At 41.8% G+C, this 18,315-nt stretch overlaps 1 protein-coding gene and 1 pseudogene across 17 annotated transcripts in view; both read left to right on the forward strand.

Annotated features, from left to right (window-relative positions):
• Positions 1–10,589, forward strand: part of LOC132658109 (inositol polyphosphate 1-phosphatase-like) — a 33,455-nt pseudogene extending 22,866 nt beyond the window's left edge.
• Positions 1–18,315, forward strand: part of AGBL1 (AGBL carboxypeptidase 1) — a 1,135,995-nt gene that overhangs the window by 434,169 nt on the left and 683,511 nt on the right. The window lies entirely within an intron of this gene.

Genomic DNA, 18,315 nt, shown 5'->3' on the forward strand with positions numbered 1-18,315 from the left:
AGGTTTGCCTGTTTGTTTTTTTTTTTTTTTTCTCTGCTAAGGAGACAATCATTTCATGTGCTGGTGAAAAGTTTTAAACCATCTCATTATCAGTCTTTGCAAGCCCTTTAATGGCACAGCTTCCATTGTGATTGGGTCTGAATTGGGCTGAAACTGTCACCAGTAAGACTCCTGTTCTTATTTCTTCTAAATTGAAGGTTCATGTTTATGGCTGTTTCTGTCATCACCAAGGAATCATGAGCAGGGTCTGCAAATTCCTTACTAATATTTCAGTGATTAGGGTTATTAAAAGAGTGTTATGTTCAATGGATGTGAGAGTGACATGGGAGAATTAAGAGAGATGAATGATCAGTCTTGACACTGAATGGGAACAGAATTTTTTGTTTCCCCTCTGTGAATGTAATTTGCCTAAATGAAGCAGGGAAAGTCAAGTGGATTGTGATTGATATTTTAAAATCCCGTTTCCAATCTTTGATGAGGTCAGAGGGTTACAGTGATGGTGGCTTGTCGGCATAAGCTTTGCATCTTCAGGGCATCCTATTGCTTCTATTTTAATAAGTAGAATCTGGAGGGAATTAAGGAGCATTTGAAGAGTAATATAATGTGTTGAGAGCTTCCTAGGTGGTGCTAGTGGTAAAGAAACCACCGCCAGTGGAGTAGATGTAAGAGACACAGGTTCAATCCCTGGGTCAGGAAGATCCCCTGAAGGAGGGCATGGTAATCCACTCTGGCATTCTTGCCTGGAGAATCATATCAGGGACAGAGGAACCTGGTGGGCTACAGTCCATAGGGTCACAAACAGTCAGACATAACTGAAGCAACTTAGCATGCATATATTGTGTTGAATGGTGATCCCCCCAAAAAGAGATGTGTGTATGTCTTAACCTTCAGAACTTGTGAATGTTTGGAAAGAGGGTCTTTGTAGATACAAGTAAGAATCTGGAGATGAGATCATATTGGATTGATTATGATCTCAAGGAGAGCCAGGAGTTACCAGAAGCTGGAAGAGGCAAGGAGGGCTTTTAAAGGAACACAGCTCTGCCGGCCTCAGTTTTGGCATCATGGCCTCCAGAATGGCAAGAGAATAAACTGTTGTTTTAAGTGACCGAGTTTGTAATTTTTAATGGCAGCCCCAGGAGATGAATACAGTTGACTAGGATTTATATCAGTGTTTGTGCTCAGTTGCTCAGTTGTGTCTGACTCTGCAGCCTCATGGACTGTAGCCCATCAGGCTCCTTTGACCACAGAATTTCCCAGGCAAGAATATTGGTGTGGGTTGCCACTTTCTACTCCAGGGGATTATTCCCAACCCAGGGATCGAACCTGCATCTCTTAAGTCTCTTGCACTGGTAGGTAGGTTCTTTACCACTAGCTCCACCTGAGAAGCTTAGGATTTATATCAGGGAGGTAGATTAAAAGGCCTAGTCAAGGTGTAAGTTCTCTTACTGCTTATTAGGTTGTATGGCATTGGACAAAGATATTCTCCAATATCTGATTGGTTGGTTCATTGATAGGTTCATTCATTCATCATCATGTACTTAGTAATCTTTTCAGTAAATACATTCTGACTTTCTTTCGTGCTCCAACCACTGTGGTAGACATTTTGATGACTAAATGTATTTCCAATCATTAAAAAAAATTACACTTAATCAAAAGAGACCAGTTATTACAGTATGTGTTTGTTAAATTTTCTTTATCTGATTATAAATATTCTAATGGGAGAAAATGCTAACTGGAGAATGTTTAGAAAATATAGATGGGCAAAAATAATAAAAGTCACCCATTATTTCAACACCAAGGGATTAATCATAGTTAATATTTTAATAGATTTACTTACACCCGTTTTATGAATGTGTGCATGCTAGGTCACTTCAGTCGTGTCTGACTCTTTGTGACCCTATGGACAGTAGCCCACCAGGCTCCTCTGTCTATGCGATTCCCCAGGAAGAATACTGGAGTGGGTTGCCATGCCCTCCTTCAGGGGATCTTCCCGACTCAGCAATCGAACCCGTCTCTTATGTCTCCTGCACTGGCAGGTTGATTCTTTACCACTGGAAGCAAATATATATAATATTGAATTTTGTAATAGTGATATATAGATTTGCTTCCTCAGTTTTTTTTTAAATAAAAGAACATGTATATAATTTGTGTTACTGTTTCTTTTCCTCATGCTAAAACTGTTCTTCAGAGACATCATTTTTAGTGACTCAATAGTAAATTTTTTGTCACAAAGATGGAAAATAATTTATTTGCTATTGTTGGAATTTCAGTTATTTCCATGAATGCTATTGTTGTCAATCTTTGCTCATATCATTGATTATTACCTAAGTATTAACTCCTATAATGGAACTGCTAGGTCAAGCCTCTTAACGTTTTTCTCTCTTGTACCATGTTGTGCCAAATTATGCTTAGAGACATGTCCCAACTTGCCCTTTTACGTGAAGTTTGTGACAGTGCCCATGTCCTGAGCGTCTGTTCTGAAAGTCATAAGGAAGGTTGTGTGTTGCCAACATTCAAAGTTACTCTCCTCTTTGAGTGTTTATGTCAGACTTCAGGTTGGTGGTCCTCATTATCAGGCTAATGTACATTTAAAAAGAAAAATCTCATTAACAGAACTTGTGGCAGAAATGATTAGTTAAATTTTGTTGAACAATCATTAAGCGCCTATGATAAGCATGAGACTTTTGTTATGTCTGGTACTGTGCAAAGATAAATGAGATGTGATTTATTGAAAGAGCACATAGTATTATAGCAGGATAAAACCTATGCATACCTATGAAGACATATATGGCCTATGAATATATGGCAAGGAAGAAGGCAGTATATACACTCATATGGACTCAAGCAAAAGGGGTGATGGAGTCAAATTTTCTTGGAAGATATGACATGGAGATGAGCCACCAAAGCAAGGCAGGATTTTAAAAGATGGAGATTATAAGGCCATAAGAACAGCATGAACAAAAGTCGTAAAAGGCTAGGGATATTTAAGGAATGGTAAATAGTCCAGCCTAGTTGGAGCCTAGAAAGAATGTGAAGGACTTTGACCAACATTGAAACCAATTTTGAAACTTATTCTATTGGCAAAATTACTGTCTGGGTATTCTTGTTTGTTTTTTCCCCTGCCATTAATAGTCCTGGGGACTGTTTTCAATGGATAGGATTTATCAGCCCGAAGGGAGGGAAATTATGGAATATGAACAGGAAGAAAGACAAGTATGATTTTTTTAATTGAAATGAAATGGACATAACAGCTCAAAGAAAAAGGAAGAAAGAAAAAGCCATTCTCCTATCTTGGTCCTTTGACACATTTAGAAAACTTTTTGATGGTTTTGTGACAATAACCAATATCATGATTATCAAGTACTTACTATGCCGTTGACACATTTTTAGCCATTAACTGAATGTCTATAGCAAGTGAGGCAGATATTTTAAACCACATTTATGTGTAAGAAAGCCAAAGTCTGGTAAGGTCATGTGCCTAGTCCAAGATCACGCCATCCGTAAATTACAGCTCTGGGAACCAAACTTACGTCCATCATTTCCAGATCCCATGGTCTTAGTACTGCCCTACACTGTGTGTATAGGACTCCATGGGCAGGACTTTCTTGGTTCTCCTATTAACTCATATCACTGCATCCCTGGGGATGGAGAACTTGGGTTATCATATGCAATGAATGTCCAGTGGATTATCTGTTTTCATATTATTTTCTCTAGATCCTGTCAAACCACATCAAAACTACAGATCTTATGATGGGGTTACATCCTGATAAACCCATCTTAGTTGAAAGTATTGTTTCTTCAAAAATGGACTTGAGGTCCACAGAGGAAAGGCTATCTGCAGGCTGAGGAGAGAGGCTTCAGGAGAAAACAACCCTGCTGACATATTGGTATTGGATTTCCAGTCTCCAGAACTCTGACAGTCCAGAGGCTGGGTGCTGGTTCCACCAGCTACTGCAACTAAAAAACTAGGTTCAAAAATGTCAGCTATCCTCTGGGAGCTGCTCCGAGTTTCTGAGAGAGCTGCCAACATTGCCTGGGTGTGCTGGCAGCAGGAAGCCCTTTTTCATCTGCTGATTGAAGAAAAGAAAGAGGCAGAAAAGAACAAGATTTGCAGTTGATTTCTAAACCCTGGCTGATGTACTGGTACAGGAAGTTATCAAACAGAATATGGAGAACAAGTTTCCAGGCTTGGGTAAAAAATTTTTTTGGAGAAGAATCCAATTAATTTGCGAATGATTTTGGGGAAAAGATTATCATGAGACTGCATCCAACAGAGGAGGAACCAGCAGATCTTCTCAGCAAAGTCCTTAATGGTGACAATCTGAGGCCTTAGCCGAGACTGTGCACCAGAACATTTGTCTTCAGTGACCCAGCTTTGGATTCAGGAGAGATCAACATTCCGCAGGACATCTTGGGAATCTGGGTGGATCCTATAGATTCAACTTTTCAGTATATAAAAGGTTCTGCTGGCATTAAACCCAACCAAGGAATCTCCCCCAGTGGACTTCAATGTGTCACTATTTTAATTGGTGTCTATGACATACAGACAGGGGTGCCTCTCATGGGAGTCATCAACCAACCTTTTGTATCACAAGACCTAAACACCCTCAGGTGGAAGGCCTTTCGTACATGGGGACCAAAATCCCTTCCCTCTGCTTCCCATCTCTACAGCAGTGAAAGGCAGAGCCAAGTGACCCAAAACCCCAGCTCTGAATGCTCCCTCCTGTTCTCAGCTCTCATTAGTACCAGTGAGAAGGAGACCATCAAGGGTGAGCACTGTCACGTGTGTGTGGAAAGTGCATCTTCTGGGCAGCTGGGGCTGGTTACAAGAACCTCTGTGTGTTCCTTAGCCTTGTTGATATTTACATCTTCGCAGAAGATGCCATGTCCAGGTGGCACTCTCGTGCTGCCCATGCCATCCTCGGGGGTGGGGGAATGGTGGACTTAAAAGAATGCCTGGAAAGGAGCACTGACATGGGGCTTGACTTGCCGCAGCTGGTGTATCACGCGGGAAATGAAGACGCTGCTGGAGTGGATCAGTGGGCCAGCAAGGAAGGACTCATCACGTACAGATCAAAGCAGCCACTGGAGACATTCCTGAGCCTCCTCCTCCAACACCTGGCCCCTATGGACACACATACATAGATGAGTTCCGTCCTCATGGGCTCCACAACCCAACTGTGAACCTCATTTCCATATCTCTGTCTTTTGAAGATAGCTTTGTCCTATTGATGGTCAACATTCACCTTCCTCTTTTGGGGAGCATTTTTCCATTATGTGTTCACAATGCTAATGTTAATAAATGAATGATATTCATGCAGCAAAAAAAAAAAGAAAAAAAGGACTTTACACCCCTGAGTTACTGAACATCACAGCTTAGCATAGCCTAACTTCCAAAGTGCTCAGAACACTTACATTAGCATACATTTGGGCAAAATCATTTAACACGAAGACTATTTTACAATAAAGTGTTGGATATCATGTAATTAATTGGATACTCTACAACTGTACTGGTTGTATTTGTGAAGCGTGGTTGTAAGTGTATCAGTTGTTTATCCTCGTGATCACCTGGTTGACTGGGGGCTGTAGCTCATTGCCACTGACCAGCCTTGAGAGAGCATCATACTGCAAGAAAAGATTACATTTTGAAATTTGAAATGCCTTTCCTACTGAATGTATATTGCTTTCATACCATCATAAAGTCAAAATATCATAAGCTGAATTATCGTTAAATTGGGGACCGCTTGTAGATGGAAATTCAGTGGCCATCTGGTTCAATGCCCACTCTACTGAAGTTCCCATTGACTATCTCAGATAGGTATTTTCTGCTTCAAAACTTTGCTGCATGACACTGGAATGACATTTAATGTAGTTGAGAAGTGGAATGAAAGATGTAAAGTCACGTTTCCTTCTAGAGAGATTAAACATTGAATAGAAAAAGTAATGTTTGGATGCTGCTAGAGATATGTCCTGGAAAAGGCAATGGCACCCCACTCCAGTCCTCTTGCCTGGAAAATCCCATGGATGGAGGAGCCTGGAAGGCTGCAGTCCATGGGGTCGCTGAGGGTCAGACACGACTGAGCGACTTCCCTTTCACTTTCCACTTTCATGCATTGGAGAAGGAAATGGCAACCTACTCCAGTGTTCTTGCCTGGAGAATCCCAGGGACAAGGGAGCCTGGTGGGCTGCCATCTATGGGGCCGCACAGAGTCAGACATGACTGAAGCGACTTAGCAGCAGCAGAGATATGTCCCAGAGTCTTCTCTGTTGACTTCAGTCTTACCTGCCTTTCATAGTACAGAAATTCCATGCTAACAAGAAAGAAGAGATGTCTTCCTGACCCATAACTGTGATGAGTTAACCTACTTTGGTAATATATTTATAATCTTTTTGAGCTCCTTGGAGGAAAGATGAAATATGAATATAAAATAATAACAGAACTAACCTTCAAGCACTTCCTGAATGCCCAGGTGTGGTTTGAAGCTTAATGAATTTGTGTTAGTAAAATATTCTGAGATCTCGGTTGAGGGGAACTTGAGAACACAAGTGGTTATTAATTATTATTATTATCAACTCCTGCCCAGAGTCATGGAGATTGATGATCCCTGCCATGTTTTATCCCCAGGAGTATGGTTGCAGATGTCAGTCCAGGGCACAATGAATATTTAATCCCTTAGAAGGATTTTTAAAAATATATTATTATCCACAATCTATTCTGAATGAACTACTTCTTCCCCTTGCTATTTCATCTGGTGATTCTTGGTATTTATAGTGGAAACAAACTACACTAAAATCCAGGCTGGACCCTTTGTGTTTTGTGTCGGGTAGCAGTACAAAGAAACTCCATGGATCTTTATTAGTTCTGTAATGTGAGAAGAGTGAAAAGGGCGAAAGAGTTTTATCTAAGGAATAGTTTTTGTACCTTGTGTCATATGGACCGCCTCTCGCCACCCAGGACATTTGTTCTAGGTCTGTTAATCAGTTCACCTTGACCAGATTTTTTTTTTTTTTTAATCAGTGATCTGGTCTTAACCAATCCACAAAGCTTCAGCAGCCAAGCCAAAATTTGTTTCCTTAGTTTCATGCTTGCCCCAAGGAGGCACAGGGGGAGAAGTTGGTGGCTGACTAATTCTGCCTCAATCACTGTCTATTGTCACCGATCGAGAAGCACAATGGAAAGATTTGGGCAGATGGAATGGTTCCAGTGCATTTCCAAAGTGATTACAGCAAAGTTTCATTGGTTTTCCAGATACAAACATTTAGCTGTTAAAATAAACAAACTTCTGCATCCCTACAATTATCGCTTACCCCTGCAGATGCAGCTTAAATGAATCCCAGCTCATCTCGAATGCTGTGATGATGTCTCCAAATGAAGCTTCTTGCTATTTTAGCCAGAGAAGGAGCAGTAGGCATTCAGCTGAACATTCTTGTGACAACGTCCTCGCTTTCCGGTAGAAGTTTGAAGGACATTTCCAATCAGGTTAACGAGGACCTGCTGATTCAGGGCTGAAATGGGTTGGTCTACATCTTTTCACTTCAACCCTTGGAAAGCCAGTCTCCTTTATCTGCCAGCCAATCACAGCCTGCCACTGTAACATCTGGCTCGAGCAGCTGCCGGGAGAGGAAGCACCCTCTCTGTCCCCTTCAGCAAGTAGCAAGGGTGTGTAATTGAGAACCTGTAATTTCAAGAGTGCACAGACTTTGGCAGAAATCATGAAGGTGAGAAGACAGAGGAGATGGAACTGCAGGAGGAGCCTCTGTGTAACTTCCAAGGGAGCCCGAGGTGGAAAGAACCACACAGGGGAAAGTCGTGATTCATTTTAATCTGTGCATCTCTACAGAAGTTATTGTTAATGTGTATCCAATGATGCCTGTGCCACATTCTTTTTTTTTAATATTAGCATTTTTTAAACTCATCTTCAATTAGAGGATAATTGTTTTACAATATTACGTTGGTCTCTACCATGTATCACCATGAATCACCCATAGTTATACACGTATGTCCCTTCCCTCTTGAACCTTCTTCCTACCTCATCCCATCCATCTAGGTTGTCACAGAGCACCGGATTTGAGCTCCTTGCATCATAACAGCAAATTCCCACTGGTTATCTATTTTACATATGGTAATGTATATATTTGTATGCTATTCTCTCAATTGTAGCACTCTCCCTGTCCCCCACTGTGTCCACAAGTCTGTTCCCTATGTCTGCATCTCCACTGAGATTGTTGTTCAATCGCCAAGTCGTGCCCAACTCTTTGCGACCCCATGGACTGCAGCATGCCAGGCTTCCCTATCCCTCACCATCTCCCAGAGTTTGCCCAAGTTCATGTCCATTGCATCAGTGATGCCATCCAACCATCTCAACCTCTGTCACCCTCTTCTGCCTTCGGTCTTTCTCAGCATCAGCATCTTTTCCAATGTGTTGACTGTTTGCCTCAGGTGGCCAAAGTATTGGAGCTTCAGCATCAGTCCTTCCATTGAGTATTAAGGGTTGATTTCCTTTAAGATTGACTGGTATGATCTCCTTGCCATCCAAAGGACTCTCAGGAGTCTTCTCCAGCACCACAGTTCTAAATTGTCAATTCTTCAGTGCTCTTCCTTCTTTACGGACCAGCTCTCACAGTCATATTTGACTACTGGGAAGACCATAGTCTTGACTATACAGACCTTTATCTGTAAAGTGATGACTTTGCTTTTTAACACACTGTTTAAGTTTGTCATAGCTTTCCTGCCAAGAAGCAATCGTCTCCTGATTTCATGGCTGCAGTCCCATCCGCAGTGATTTTAGAGCACAAGAAGAGGAAATCTGTCACTGCTTCCACTTTCCCCCTTCTGTTTGCATGAAATAATGGGGCCGGATGCCATGATCTTAGTTTTTCTTAATATTTAGTTTTAAGCTGGCGTTACTGAGTTGTGCAAGCTCCTTCGCCATGACAAGGCAGTGATCCATGAAGGGGGCATCTCCATTACTGGCCTGCAAGTGTGTTTAGCACTACCATCTTTCTAGATTTCACACATAGACATTAATAGAGCCACTTTCTGATTAGATAAAAGTTAGGAAATGATATTTTCCCAAATTGAAATTGCAAGGAATCATTCACGGATCTGGGAGGCACTAAGTGTCCTCTGAGTCCAAATGTATTCTTAAGGAGGCGTGTGGCAAGTTAGGATGGAAACTGGTTTGCTTCTGCATTTCTGGGAAAGCTGCCTCCCCATGGCATACTGATATGCTATTGCCTGAGTGGGAGACACATTGAAAAAGTAGCCTATTATCAATTTATCCTGTATCTTGTCAAGCACTTCCTAAGCTTTACTCGGCTTCTTTTGGGGTCATTTCCTACAGACTCTATGACTGTGCTACTCAGTCAAAAGTATGCTATAAAATTGCTCCAAGAACATTTTCAAAGCTTCCCATGAGATCAGATAAGAATCACTGGAGGTAATTGAAAAAGTTTGAGATGTTTCCTAGGTTGTTCTAATCTACCTTCGCTTCTCCGCACCCCTACACCTCTTTTAGAACCAGTGTGCCTGTGTGTTTCCTCCTGCTTATGGCTTGTAAGCTCTCGGGCAACAAACTTTGAACCTCAGGGATTTCTGAGAGCTCCTGGCAGAGAGCAGAGCACAGGTGAGGCCACGTGTAGAGTCACAGGCAAAGCGGGCTGTGCCAAGTACAACAGTCAAAGTGTCCTGAGTGAGGTGTTGGCTAATCTATTGGTGATCCTGCCAAAATCTTGATTGGGCCTGATGAGAGCATGCACAGGATAAGGACAAGAAAACAATCTTATCTAGAAAACTGAGATTATAGTTTAGCATTTCATGGTACATTTTAAAAAAATATTTATTTATTTGGCTGTGCCAGATCTTAGTTGCAGCACCTGTCATCTTTGATCATTGTGACATGTGGGTTCTTTAGTTGCGTCTTGCAGGATCTATATTGAACCAGGGTCCCCTGCATTGGGAGTGCAGTCTTAGCCACTGGACCACCTGGGGAGTCTCATGGTACATTTTAAAAAGATTGTTTTTAATTGGGGGATAGTTGCTTCACAATGCTGTATTGGTTACAACACTGTGAATCAGCTATGAGTATCCACATTCCCCCTCCCTGCCTCCCCTCTGTCTCACCCCTATGTCATTCCTGAGCACCAGGCAGGCTCCCCGTGTTATTCAGCAACCTCCCTCTAGCTGTCTGCTTTATACATGGTAAGTATATGTCAGTGCCACTCTCTCAATCCGTCCCACCCTCTCCTCCCCCTGCTGTGTCCCCAAGTCTGTTCTGTATGTCCGTATCTCTGTTTCTGCTCTGCAAATAGGTTAATAAATTCTGGTTGTATCACCACTTAGCTGGGTAACTTTGGACATGTTGTTTAAACCATCTGTGCCTCAGTGTTCTTTTTGAGAATATTGAAAAAAATTAAGTTATTTTCAAGCATAGTTGTGAGGATTTAAAGAGGAAAACCCATGGGAATTCCCTGGCAGTCCAGTGGCTAGGATTCGGTGCTTTCTTCATAAGGGTCCCAGGTTTGATCCCTGGTCAGGGACCTAGGATCCCACAAGCTGTGTTATGTGGCAAAACAAAACAAAAGAAAAAGCAACAACAGCAACAAAAGAAGAGAGAGAGAGAAATCCATGTAACCTGAACTGTTAAAAAAGCATCAATCAGGTATGTGTGTGCGAGGCACTGTAGAGCTGTGATATAAGTATAGAGACAAGATCTAATCTCTATCTGTGTAAAGTGACAAGTCAGGAGTTCTTAACTTGAGGTTCATGGACCCTTCATGCTGGGTAATAGAAGCCAGTTCTCTAAAAATAGTGCTAGACACATAAGAAGTATTCAATTACTGTTCATTGTTTTTGAACAATTGATACTTAAAAAATATAATTCCTACTCTCTTAATGTTCAAGTGCTAAGAAATCTGATTTTTAAGTTTAAATTTTAATTTTATATCCAAGTACAATTTTTTTTTCTGCCCATCTGCTCTGTAAAATTTCCATCACATTTTTTATGGAATCATCTATTTTTCCATCATTTCTATGTAACTTTGTCTTGGTTCTTGCTTCTCTGTTTCATCTCTTCTGTACTGCTTTGTCAAACATGGTCTGTAATTTGCTATTTTGAATGAAGATGTTCCCAACTTTCAGGTGCGAACGAAAGTACAAGAGTATGTCTTTGAGTAACCGTCAAGATGATATGGTGTCCTTTCAGTCATCTTCCTGAAGTCACGGATTTTGTTCTTTAATACTTGACATTCATTTTCATGCAGGATCACACAAGCAATTCACAAATATATGTGCCATTTTTAATAACCTATTACAATGCATGAATAAGAAACATATTATTACTTTTTTACACTGCCAGGTCTTAAATAAGTGGTCCTTAATTTCTTTTGGATCTTGGACTTCTTTGATGGTCTGATGAAATCAACTGTATCACCCAAGAAAAACACATATATACAAGCATTTTTGTACAAAAAAATTCTGGTGTCTATTACCCAACATGGAGGGTCCATGAAGCTCAAGTTAAGAACTCCTGACATGCCATTTTTCTCCAGTAGAGATTAGATCTTATCTGTATACACCTATCACAGCTCTACAGTGCCTGGCACATAGATACCTGATTGATGCTTATCTATTTGAACTTGACTTCTATGAAGGTGACTTCAAAGGTTTGTCTTCAGCCAGGGGCTTTATCTTAACTGCCAGATACATATACCTGACTGTCTTTCCTCCTCCGCCCAGTTCTCTACCTCAAAATAGCTAAAATGTCAATCAGCTTTCTCTGTGAGGGTATGGATTTGGAGACAAAAATCAATCCACCTAACTCAGCTGAGGGCTTCCCTGCTGGCTCAGCAGTAAAGAATCTGCATGCAATACAGGAGACGTGCGTTCAATCCTCGGGTAAGGAAGATCCCCTGGAGAAGGCAATGGCAACCCACTCCAGTACTCTTGCCTGGGAAGTCCCATGGACAGAGGAGCCTGGCGGGCTACAGTCCACGGGGTCACAAAGAGTCGGACAAGACTGAGCGACTAAACAAAAACAAGAGCAAACACAAGACAGCTCTTGTAAACCGCCTTGTCCCACACGGCCACTACAGAATACGGTCACCTCTCCTGCTGGGATGAGCCTGTATCCATGGATCTAAGCTGGAAACCTTTGTATCATTTTTCAACTCCTTCTCTCCACTACCCTTATTTTAATTAATTATCAGATCTTAGTGTTTTTACCTCTTTAATACCCTTTGTTTCATTTCCCTCTGGCCTAGTTTAAATTTTCACCATCTCTTGCTTAAATTTTAATTCCAGTCTACTAATCAGCTGGGTTCTGGTTTCCCATTCTGTCTTTCTACCAGAAGTTATTTTCCTTTGATCCTAAAGCATAGATATGAATGCATTACTCCCTTGTTTAATGGTCATCAAGCCCTAGGTTTAGTATAAATATTCATGAGCCCAACTCAGACCTGTTGAAAGAATCTGAATCCCAGAACTCTGTATAATTAACAAGGTTCCTAGGTAGTTTCATATATCCTCAGATTGGGAAGTTCTGTCCTAACCCAGTGTTTCTGACTTTCCCTCAGATTCCTCAGTAGCATTTCTTCAAATGTAAATTCCTGGGCTTCCTCCCAAAGGCAGGATTCAGGAGATTTGAGACAGGTTTTGGGGCCTGCATAGTAACTCCTTGTCCAAGTGTCTCTGATGCAGGTGGTAATGGTCTCCAGCCTTTTTGGCACCAGGGACAAGTTTCATGGTAGACAGCTTTTCCTTGGACCAGGGTAGGGGTGATGGTTTCAGGGTGATTCAAGCACATTACATTTATTTTGCAATTTATATGTATTGTTATTACACCAGCTTCACCTCAGATCATCAGACATTAGGTCTTGGAGGTTGGGAACTCCTGGTTTATAGAATCACTCTTAAGCAGCCCTGAACAAAAGGTCTAAGCTTTGGAATCACACCTAGAGCTCTTCACAAACTTTGACTTCATTTCCTCCTCCTTGCCATACATTAGACCCTCAGGAAGGCAGAATAGCAGCTAAGAGGCTGAGCACCAGCCTCACACTTCTCTGGGTTCAAATCTAGGCTTTTCTGTTTACCAGGTATGTGAGCTAATTAAGTACTTACCTGTACACACCTTAGCCTCCTCATCTTTAATTTAGAGATAATTACACAATTGCTGTTCAATTGCTCACTGACTCGTTGTGACCCCATGGACTATAGCATTCCAGGCTTTCCTGTTCATCACTATTTCCCAGAATTTGCTCAAACTCATGTCCATTGAGCTGGTGATGCCATCCAACCATCTCATTCTCTGTCATCCCCTTCTTCTGCTACCCTCAACCTTTGCCAGCATCAGGGTCTTTTCTGATGAGTTGGCTTAGCATCAGGAGCTTCAGCCTCAGCATCTGTCCTGCCAATAAACAGTCAGGGTTGATTTCCTTTACCATTGATTGGTTTGATCTCCTTGCTGTCCAAGGGATTCTCAAGAGTCTTCAGCACTACAATTCAAAAGTATCAGTTCTTCAGTGGTTGCCTGTCAGTTTTGTGCCAAATGTTAAATAAAGATAAAATATGCAGAGTTCTTCATATAATGTAGTGCATATGATACCTCCTGCATAAGGACATCTATTATTATTTGCCACTCCTGATCTACACTGTGGATTTGGATGTCTGACTTCTTTGCTTGGGCTTCCCAGGTGGTGCGGTGATAAAAAATCTGCCTGCCAGTGCAAGAGCCTTAGTAGACTTGGGTTCCATCCCTGAGTGGGGAGATCCCCTAGAGTAGGGAATGGCAAGCTACCCCAGTGTTCTTGCCTGGGAAATCCAGTAGACATAGGAACCTGACATGACTGAGCATACACACGTACTTCTTTGTTTATACTCTTCTGACCAGTTTGCCTTCTCTTCACTTTTCCCCTTCTATCTCTATGTTCTTCTAGGCCCAGGATACTTGTTACACCTCTTCTAACATCTTTCTTAACCCATTCTACTTCTCCAACCCCCTTCCCTACTTGGGTTTTGTTAATCGCATCATCATAATTGCTGTCACCTTTCGTTGCAGTCCTGTGTATGCTTGCCTCCCTGGCAGGGCGATAAGACCCCTGGACCTGAACACTTTCTCATTCAACTTTGTCATCCAGGCGTCTGGCATAGTCTGTTTCCCAGAGTGGGCTCGCAACAACAGTTGGCTGCATGAATGAAGGTGATAAATATGTGGTGAGCTTTGGGTGTGATTCTAAAGTTCAGACCTTTTGACCAGAGCTGTTCAAGGGTGATTGTATAGAACACCTGCATTACTGTTATGGATAAAGAAATTGAGAATAGCTATGAAAATACATTTTTAATATTATTTGAAAATCTTTATTATAATTTTTTCTCAGTCTCATTCCTATAAGTGAGATGTTTTTCAGTACAGTTAATCTCCATGTGTCATTTGGGACTCAAACGTTCTTTCTCCTTCCTTCCGTCTTGAGGCTTGTGGATACTTGAGTCTTAGCTCTGCCTGTCTCTATTGATCCTATTCCTGTCTGCATAATTTTATTGAGCTCGAATACTACACATAGTGCTGGTGAGCTTTGACAACATGTTTACTGGGTGGCTGAGTTCCCAGTTCAAGTCTAGAAAGCTGACCTTGATAAATTTCCATATTTTCTCTCCACATTAACTGCTAGAAGTTTATCTTCACTTCAGCTCATAGGACTCAAGTATTCCTGTACATCCTTTCATGGAACCAGCTGGAATCTGTAGATATCCAATAGCCTTGTGACCACCTGTTCTTTCTTGCTCTGATCTGTCCCATCCTCCCTGACCTTTCAGAACTGTCCCCAGAAAGTATTCTATAATCAGATATGAAAAGGTAAAAATGTCAGGTTGCAAGGAAATGGCAGCAAGGTGCAACATTTATCCAGAAACACATTTACTCCACCTGAAATATCCTTTCTTCCTATTGTAGCTCTTTGCTTGCAAAAGGAGCTCCTGTCCTCTCAAGCCAGCTGCTCCTCAGCCTTGGGACAGCTAAAGTGAAGTCCCAGTTTTCTGATTCTGGCAGTGCGCTTGACACCATTGCCAGGGAACAGAACGATGATGGAAATAATAATTAATACATGATATGACATTATGGACTCACCAGGGACACTGTGTATTACTAAGCTGGACAGATGAAGAATATGGGTCCCTTAAAGACCTCTTAGAAACCCGGACAGCCGTGGTAATGACATCAGCTAAACATTCAAAAAGCAAAGGCCCTTTGTCTCCATTTAAAGGGAAGTGGCTTCAGTCTAAAAGGAGATGAAGGCTGAGTTGGCAAGGAAGCCCAGAGCCCTGCCAGAGAACAAGGCCAGTGCATTCAGGTAGCCCCTCCCTCTCATCTGTAAAGGACCCAGAGGCAGGATTTTTCCTGCAGTTGTACAAAGACTCATTGTGGATGAGTCCAACACTACCCAAATGTCATACATTGAATGCATTCTTTCTCTGAGCATCCAAACTTTATTTGGATTTAAATCCTAGGAAAGTAAGAAAAACCAGAGAAGTGCCTAATGGGGTGGCATGTGTTGAATTTGACTCATCACTGAGAGAACACTGGTTTGCGGGCAAGTCTGGCCTTCACAAAAGTATCTGGATGGGTTTCAGGTTCCCCTCCTATTCTTTTTCCTAAATGAGTAGGTTTCACCTGGTTGGAGCAAATAAACACTAAACATCGTTCACTAATCCTGAACATTTTTATTCAGGTCCCAATTTGGTTTCCGGTCATATTGGCCCACAATTTTAGCTGTGGGGTTTCAGCTAAACAACAGCTGGGAGTTGACAGCAAGCCAGCTGCAGCCTGCTAGAGCAAACACTTGAGCTCCTAAATGTATAAAAATGATAAAATGACTAGACATATAGGCTTCTAATTGCACCCAGCAGTCTGCAGCTGGGAAGTCACCAGGAGAAATATATTCTGTGCTGTCATCCAGCAATCATGCACTCCACCCCAATTGAAAAGCACTTCCCTTTCCCCACCCCCAAGATTCAGCCAAAATGCGAAGTCTAGTTCCAGTTTCAGACAATGTTCGCTACTTATTGAGGAACTGACCCAGCTCCAGGCTTGTAAATCCAGTCAAAGATGGAGCCAGGGTGATGCACCAGTTGAAATTTGAGGGGGAAATGATGATAAGCTGATGCTGGAAAATAAGACTCAGATGCACGTCTATGATGAGATCTATGGGGGTCACAAAGGTAGCCCCCCAGTGCAACAAAAAGCGTATGAAGGATTCAGAGCGCAGCCTCCTGTTTCTTTTCTTTGACTTTCCATGTCATCTCCTTCAGTCCTGTCTCCTTTCCTCCCCTTTTCCTCCTTCCCTCTGCCCTCCAGATACATGCCCTCCTTTCTTCAAACAACTGCTATAACTCATCACTCTTGTCTGTAAGGCCTGTTCCAATGATAGGGGGACATTCATCTTTCTTGAGCTTCTCTCCAAGCATCAAGAAGGCAACCGTTTCCCTTATGTCAAGTATTCATGCTTTCATCTAAAGTTAATTTTCCAAACATTTGTTCTTTATTTCGAAGTTTAAAAAAATCTTTTTTTTTTTAAGATTAAAATTATTTCCATCAATAAGGATAAAGCAAACCCACTTTCTTGAGTCCATTATTTCAGGTGATTGTGATTTCCATGCACATTAGTGTTCTTGAGTATTATTTGAATATTTGCTTATGTACTTGTGGGAAGCTTCCCTGGTGGCTCAGATGGTAAAGAATTTGCCTGCAATGCAGGAGACCCAGGTTTGATCCCTGGGTCAGGAAGATCCTCAGGAGAAAGAAACTGCAACCCTCTCCAGTATTCTTGCCTGGAGAATTTTCTATGTGATAGAGAATACTATGGACAGAGGAGCCGATGCGCTACAGTCCATGGGGTCACAAAGAATTGGACATGACTGAGTGACTAACAGTTTCACTTTTTGCTATAGACTTTTCTTGGTAGGAATCCAGTTTTACTGAATTCTTCCCTTTCCTTTAGATATTCCATTTTCCATTCTTCATTAAAGGCTGGATCATTAGTCATTCTCTCAATGCATAATTTTCTTTCTGGCATTGTATTACCTTGATTGGAGGAAAAAGTAACCAAACTTTCATAGTTTTCTTCTGCTTGAAATTTATCTTTCAAGATGGTTATTTCCCTGTGGATTTAAGAAAACTGAGCAATTTCTTTGATTTCTCCTTCCTGGAGTATGGATCTCCAACCTGTTGGACTAACTAGTCTTTTTTTATTTTTATTTATTTTTTGGTATTTATTTATTTGGCTCACCAGGTCTTAGTTGTGCCACTCAGATCTTTAGTTGTGGCATGCAAACTCTCAGTTGCAGCATGGGGGATCTAGTTCCTGGGCCAGGGATCAAACCTGAGCCCCCCACCTTGGGAGCATGGAGTCTTAGCCACTGGACCACCAGGGAAGTCCTGGACTAACTAGTCTTAATAGCAGAAAGGCTGAAGGGCAATGGGGAGAGGATGTGTGACAAAGAGGCCAATAAAGGAAAGTGAATCCGAGCCGCTTTGGAACATTATCTGGCTGTGTTCTTGGGCCCATGGCACTACATTGTCCTGGCTTGTGTGCGTTTTGTACAGTCGATCAGTGCGTGTGTGCCCAGTCATGTCTGACTCTTTGCAATCCCATGAACTGTAGCCCGTCAGGCTCCTCTGTCCATGGGATTTTCCAGGCAAGAATACTGGAGTGGGTTGCTATTCCCTTCTCCAGGGGATCTTCCTGACCCAGGGATTGAACCTGTGTCTCCTGAATCTTCAGCATTGGCAGGTGGATTCTTTACCACTGAGCCACCTGGAAAGCCATGTATTGTACTAGAGCAACAAAAAGGAAGACATCTTGTCTTTTCATTTGTATCTTTGAGGTCTTGCACAGTACCTGGTCTTTGAAATACACGTAGAAAGAGTGTTTGTGGATTGAACAGTGAATGAATGAACTCCAGTCAAATCTGGCTGAATACGTTTGTGCTAATGCCCTACATTTGTACATTTGTACGATTTTTCAAAGTGTTTCCACATATTTCATTTCCTTGATGTGACTACTAGCAAGTTGTCCCCTTTTTCTGCACTTTTGTGAATGAGCCAGAAAGTCTACAAATAAACAACCTATTTTAAACTAAGAATTTAACCAGAAGAGGCCATGGCATGCAAGACTGGATAGCATACCTCTTTGTTGGCCCTGGGGGGGTCTAGATCAGAGGTCAACAAAACACAACCTGTGAGCCAAATCTGGCCCGTGGTCCACTTTTGTAAATAAAGTTTTATCAGAACAGCAGCCATGATCACTCATTACCTCATGTCTTTG

Source organism: Ovis aries, chromosome 18 (assembly GCF_016772045.2).
Source record: "Ovis aries strain OAR_USU_Benz2616 breed Rambouillet chromosome 18, ARS-UI_Ramb_v3.0, whole genome shotgun sequence".
NCBI classification, from domain to species: Eukaryota; Metazoa; Chordata; class Mammalia; order Artiodactyla; family Bovidae; genus Ovis; species Ovis aries.